Source organism: Lipotes vexillifer, unplaced genomic scaffold (assembly GCF_000442215.2).
Source record: "Lipotes vexillifer unplaced genomic scaffold, Lipotes_vexillifer_v1.1 scaffold1752, whole genome shotgun sequence".
NCBI lineage: Eukaryota > Metazoa > Chordata > Mammalia > Artiodactyla > Lipotidae > Lipotes > Lipotes vexillifer.
The window spans coordinates 102,499-110,112 of NW_006769341.1; positions in this window are offsets into that span (position 1 = coordinate 102,499).

Consider the following 7,614-nt stretch of genomic DNA (forward strand, 5'->3'; position numbering starts at 1 on the left):
GAGAAAGCAATCCTAGACATATTCCAGGCACTAGATTCAGTCACTACCACCCCAAGAGTCCCAGTGGTTCCCTCACACCAACCTTCTGGGATTTAAAGAATTTACGTCCTCTTTCTCTTGGCCACAAGCACAAACGTCTGCAGGACAGTAAGGAGCTGGTACCCAGAGGAGAAAGAAGCCCGGGAATATGAGGACTTCACGTCAGCTCCTGATCACGTGAGGATTATGTCATCCTCCAACTCTGGTCCCCACTTTCCCCTCCCACCAGCTGTGCTGCAGAAATGGAATGGCTTACCAACCTCCCACCACCCCCCACCAGGCCCTGTCACTCATTTTTGTCATTGCTAATTCCAGAGGTCAAAAGTGGCCCCTTCTCCCTGTAGTTGGAATTTGCCTTTCTCTGATTACCAGAGAAGGGCTGCATTTTCCCATAGTCATATTAACAATTTTTTAATGGTTGTGTGGAGAGAGAGGATTATTCATCCTCTTCTAAAATACAAGAACAGAAAGGGAGCAGTCTTCCCTCCACCCACCCTCTCCCCAGTCACTAATAGCCACCATTTTCCTTGCACTTCATTTCTTGCAACCAAATTGGAGGGAGTGGGGTAAATTAAGGAAGGAAGTAATGACTGGGATTGTGGTTTATACTTTCATTCTGATAATGTCCTATTCTTTTCCCCTTTTCCCCCATAAACATATTATATTCTTTTAATAATCAGAAATATGGTAACAGTACGTACATTTGGAAAAAAGATTCAAGATAGGAGGATAAAAAGACCCAGCCACCTGTTTCTGTTGCTGAGTCGTAAGATAAATATAGACCCTCCAAGTAGACACATTTTTGTAAGTTTAAGATGTACAGGGCAACTGGAGGCTACCTTTTTGAGGCACTCCTGAGCATGTGAGGCCTTTTCATTAGGTGAGCTCCTGAGTCCATAATCCTACATACCTAGATTTTCAGATATCAAAAGTCAATCATAAAATTTTACTATTTCGATCTCAGTATCATGCCCTCTGTCTCCCAGTTTGTACCATACACTTGTATTTCCCTCAATACTGTGTTTAAAAGATCCCACCTTTCCTCAACACTCTTATTTAGAATCCAATAGTTTTTCATTTCTCCCACACATCTCTATCCTATTTATGTTTCCTTAGACCTTACTCAGCCACACTGGGGAATTAGAAGCACTAACAGAAATTGGCCCCATTTAGTCACTTATCACACAAAACTTTTTGTTGCTAAGGCTTTTGGTACTAATCTAAGTGAATCTGTTGTTGATTGGTTAGCTTGAAATATATGCAACAGAAAGAAGGATATGTTCTTTCTTTTAACGTTTTTTTTTTTAATTTTTTTTTTTTTGGCTGCACTGCGCAGCTTGTAGAATTTTAGTTCCCTGACCAGGGATTGAACCCAGGCCCTCTCAGGCAGTGAGAGCACGGGAGTCCTAACCACTGGACCACCAGGGAATTCCCAGGGATGTGTTCTTAGTATTTGTTTTTAGGAAAACAGTGGCTCATTATAAATACAAAGTTGCCACTAACCACTTTGAAGTAAATGGTTCCAGAAAATATTTAAGAAGAGAAAGAGAAGAGATATTAAAAAGAGTAGGGCATTGTTATCACAGTTATTAAGGAATGGTTAGTTGTGATAGAAGCAAATGATTTGTTGTTGGGGTGGAGAAATCCTGAATCCTTTATAAACGGCTTTTCATGCAGATCGTTAGATTTATGTGTTTTTTTTACAATTTGAAAGCAGTCATTCTTTATTAACTGACCAGATTACAGAAATGATGGCAAATACCATAGTTCATCCTTCTAATAAGCCTGCTTTTCTGGTCTTCCCTGTTGCCAGCATCTCCACCTTCTGTAAAATGCGTGGTCTTTTTCTTCATTGTCTTCATGACTGACAAATACCAAGTGCTCCAATAAGTGGCAGGTCTCAATGATTACCTCCAAAGTATCTCAGGAATCCTTCCAATTCCCACTCTGGCTTCACTGCCACTTCCCAAAGGCAAGCAACCATAAACTCCAACCACTACAACAACATTTACTGGCCTCTTTAACTTACATCTTGCCACCTTCCAATAAAATGAAGATTCTAAACAACAGATATGATCATGTCACTGCCCTGCCTTATTTTACTTCATTCTCTAAAAATTCTATTAGATCTGGACAGCTTTAGTTTATCTAAACATTTCACAGAATACATCTCCATCTATAAGTAAAAGCTGTTATAAAAATGCATGCAAATGCAAGCAAAGTAGGATATTGAGTTAGACTTAATTTGTTTCCCTACTATTGGTTGATGGGACTCATAGGTGAGGACAAAGAGGCATTATGTATCATGAAAAAAAAGTCCAATAATTGGGACCTGATACCTTCATAAGACCTTACCAAAACCCGCCTAACGTGTGTATCTACAACAATGTCCTAGTCCTCCTTCTCCCAAATCAGTGTAAGGAGACAGGTAAGGGTGACAGGTAAAGAATTGTGGGAGCCATAGACTTTGTGGGGAGTTCAGTGTCGTTCATTATAACAACAATAACAACAACACCGATAGTACTTCATACTTATATAATACTTGTAATGTACCAGGCACTCTTCTAAGCACTTTACATATACTAACGGAATGACTATTCATTACTACTCACAATGCTATTATTAGCAAACTAAGGAGTACAGAGGTTAAGTAGCTTGCCCAAAGTCACACAGTAAATAGTGGAGATAGAATTTTAACCAAGGTATTCTGACTCCAGGTTTGGCACATGGTGAAAGTCAATTCTATCCCTTTCTCGTGGATGAAAAGGAGAGCATAGTTCTTTCCTCTTTTAAACCAAGTAGAGGTGGAAGCTCTAAGAGAATTACATACAGAGAGAGGTCTGCAAGAACAGGGTACTGGTGTACAGTTCTTAGTTAGATCACTGCTTATTCTGTTGATTCAAAAGAGATAGCAGGGTGAAGATAGACACATAGTGTACTCTCCCCTTTGCTATGGCAAGGAGGGGTGAATTTTCCTGTGTGTTAGGTAGACACCAGGCTGACTTGCTGGTTCTTTTCCAGTATGGCTTCACACAGGGTGAGGGGACTCTATAAGCAAATAGTCCTAGAATTGTGCAAAATATGCTCAAATAAACCAAATGACAAATGATGGAAAAACTTGGATTAGGCATATCCTTCTGCCTTGAGGAACTACATAACTGGGCAAATATATCAAATAACTACAAATGTTTTTAGACTCTAGACAATTGGCAGCACAAGGGTGTGGTCCCTGAGAGAAGAGAAGCAATCAAGATGAGCCCTATGATTGCTTTGGATTTTGACTAAAGGCATCCTATGGATTGTGACATAGAGAGGAGGAGCATTTGCCTTCCTGAGTTGACAAGAAAGAGATTGGAAGTAGAGGTGGCTGAAGTTTCTGAGGAAGAATACAAGAGATGATGGATTAGTGCAGAAAATCATTCTCCAAAAGTCTTTTAAAAGTTTCCCTTGAGCCTGTTGCTATATATTAAGCTGCACATACATAAAGTGAAACTTCATGAGGCTGGGCAAAGAATGACAAGTGAGTTACAAGCCAGACACAAAAGGCCACATACTGTATGATTGTATTTATATTAAATATCCATAATAGGCAGGTCCATAAAGACATAAAGCAAATGAATGGTTTCCAGGGGCTAAGAGAGGAGATAATGGGGAGTGAATGCCTAAGAGGCCTGGGGTTTCCTTTTGGGATGAAGAAAATATTCTGGAGCTAGATAGTGTTGATAACTGTACATTTGTGAGTGTACTAAAAGACACTGAATTCTACAATTAAAAATGGTTGAGGTGTGACCAACATGGTGGAGTAGGAAGACCCTGAACTCACCTCCTCCCACAGGCACACCAAAATTACAACTATTTACAGAGCAACTGTCTATGAGAATAACCTGAAGACTAACAGGAAAGATTTTCCATAACTAAAAATATAAAGAAGGAACTACAATGAGACAGGTAGGAGGGGTGGAGTCATGGTATAGTAAAGACCCACACCTCTGGGTAGGCAACTCACAAATGAGAGGATAATCACAATTGCAGAGGGTCTCCCCAGGGAGTGAAGTGTCCAAGCTCTACATCAGACTCCCCAGTCCAGTGTTCCTGCACTAGGAAAGCAAGTTCCCAGAAAATCTTCTTTGAAAGCCAGTGGAGCTTGTGTATGGGAGAGCTAGAGGGCTGTGGGAAACAGAAACTCTGTTCTTAAAGACTGCACACAAAATCTAACAGGCTCTAAGTCATAGTGCCTGGTTTGGACCCACTTGCTGATCTTGGCGAGCCTCCCAGAGAGTCAGGAGACAACTGGGACTCCCTCTGGGCCATAGATGCTGGCAGTAGCCATTTTGGGGAGCTCCTTCTACCACAAGGACACTGGTACTGGCAAGCACTATTTTGGAGTCCTCCCTCTAGCCTATAGCAACAGGAGCTTACCCACCCACCAGCAGGCTGGCACCAGTCTTGGGCCCTCCAGCTGCACAGCCAGCTGCCCCAAGACCCAGGCCCACCCATGAGCAGATTGGCAACCATGACAAGAGGCAGAGCCTGGCAACCAACTGGGCTGGGGGCCAATCCAATCTACCACTGTGCCCACAGTAGTCTACTCCACCACAATAGAAGAGCCCACGTAGCCCACATAGGGGGCATTCTTGGAGCATAGGGCTCTGGTGATGAAAAGGGAGTGTGGTACTGGGCCCAACAGGACATCTCCTACATAAGGTCACTTCTCCAAGATGAGGAAATATTACCAACCTGCCTAATACATAGAAATGAACACAGAGAATTAGGCAAAATGAGGAGATAGAGGAATATGTTTCAAACGAAGGAACAAGACAAAACCCCAGGAGAAGAACTAAGCAAAGTGGAGATAAGCTATCTACCCAATAAAGAGTTCAAGGTAATGATCATATAGATGCTCACTGAATTCAGGAGAATGGATGAGCATAAATGGATGAGCACAGTGAGAATTTCAAAAAAGAGTTGAAAAATATAAAGAATCAAACAGAGCTGAAGACTATAATAACTGAAATAAAAAATACAGTAGAAGGAATCAACAGAAGATTAGATGATACAGAGGAATGAATCAGAGAACTGGAAGACAGAGTAGTGGAAATGACCCAAGCTGAAGGGAACAAAGAATTTTTAAAAAATGAGAGTTTAAGAGCTTCCCTGGTGGCGCAGTGGTTGAGAGTCCGCCTGCCGATGCAGGGGACACGGGTTCATGCCCCGGTCCGGAAAGATCCCACATGCCGCGGAGTGGCTAGGCCCGTGAGCCATGGCCACTGAGCCTGTGCATCCGGAACCTGTGCTCTGCAACAGGAGAGGCCACAACAGTGAGAGGCCCACATACCGCAAAAAAAAAAAAAAAAAAGAGAGAGAGTTTAAGAGGCCTCTGAGACAAAATCAAGTGTACTATCATTCACATCTAAATACATAAAGCAAATATGAACAAACATAAAGGGAGAAATTGACAGTAAAACAATAATATTAAGAGACTTTAACACCCCAATTACATCAAAGGATAGATCATTCAGACAGAAAATCAATAAGGAAACACTGGCCTTGAGTGACACATTAGACCATATAGACTTGATGGATATATGTAGAACATTCCATCCAAAAGCAACAAAATATGCATTCTTTTCAAATGCACATGGAACATTCTCCAAGACAGATCACAGGTTACACCAAAAAACAAGTCAATAAATATAAAAAGATTTAAATGATATCCAACATCTTTTCTGACCACAACAGCATGAAAGTAGAAATGAAGTACAAGAAAAAAAACCCTGCAAAAACCAGAAACATGTGGAAGCTAAACAATATGCTACTAAACAATCAATGGGTCACTGAATAAATGAAAAAAGGAAATAAAAAAATACCTGGGGACAAATGAAAATGGAAACACAATGATCCAAACCTAATGGAACACTGCAAAAGTAGTTCTAAGAGGGAATTTTATAGTGATACAAGCATACCTCAGGAAACAAGAAAAATCTCAAAGAAACAACCTAACCTTACATGTAAAGCAGCTAGAGAAAGAAAAACAAATAAAACTCAAAGTTACTAGAAAGAAAGAAATAATACAGATCAGAGCAGAAATAAATTAAATAGAGACTAAAAAACCCAAGAAAAGATCAATGAAACTAAGAGCTGGTTCTTTGAAAAGACAAATAAAATTGATAAGCCTATAGCCAGATTCATCAAGAAAAAAAGAAAAAGGGCCCAAATAAAATTAAAAAATGAAAGAGAAGTTAAAACCAACACTGTAGAAATACGAAGGATCATAAGAGATTACTATGAACAATTACATGCCAGTAAAATGGACAGTCTAGAAGAAATGGATAAATTCCTATAACTGTGCAATCTCCCAGAACTGAATCAGGAAGAAATAGAAAATATGAAGAGACCAATTACCAGTAATGACACTGAATCAGTAAAAAACAAAAAAGTCCCAACAAAGAGAAGTCTGGGACCAGATCACTTAATGGGTCAAGTCTAACAAATATTTAAAGAAGAGTTAAAACGTATCCTTCTCAAACTATTCCAAAAAATTAAAGAGGAAAGAGTACTTCTGAACTCAAACTATGAGTCCAGCATCACCCTTTGTCTGATACCAAAATGAGACAAAGAGACCATTAAAAAGAAAATTATAGGCCAATATCACTGACAAACATAGATGGAAAAATCCTCAACAAAATGTTAGCAAACTGAATTCAATAATAGTTAAAAGGATCATACACCATGATCAGGTGAGATTTATCCCAGGGATACAAGGATGGTTCACTATCTGTAAATAAATCAATGTGATACACTACATTAAAAATTGAAGAATAAAAACATATGATCATATCAATAGATGCAGAAAAAGCTTTTGACAAAATTCAACATCCATTTATGATAAAAAATCTCAACAAAGTGGGCATAGAGGGAACATACTTCAACATAATAAGGACCACATATGACAAACCTACAGCCAACATCATTTTCAATTGTGAAAAACTGAAAGTATTTCCTCTAAGACCAGGAACAAGCCAAGGATGCCCACTCTCACCACTTTTATTTGATATGTATTTGATATATTCCAATAAAATATATATTTTATTGGAAGTCCTAGCTACAGCTGTTAGACAAGAAAGCAAAAGAAAAGTAATCAACATTTGGGAAGGAAGAAATAAAATTGTTACCCTTTGCAGGTGACATATATAGAAAATCCTAAACATGCCATGATAAAACTATTAGAACTAATAACTGAAATCAGTAAACTTGCAGGGTACAAAATCAATATACAGCAATCTGTTGCATTTCTATACACTAACAATGAACTATCAGAAATAAATTAAGAAAAACAATCCTATTTACAACTGTATCAAAAAGAATAAAATATTGATACCTAGGACTATATCTAACCAACGAGGTAAAAGACACGTACTCAGAAAACTATAAGATGTTGATGAAAGAAATTTAAGATGACACAAATGGAAAGATATTCCATGTTCATGTATTGGAAGAATATTGTCAAAATGACCATACTCCCCAAGGCAATCTACAGATTTGATGCAAGCCCTATCAAAATTCCAATGGCATTTT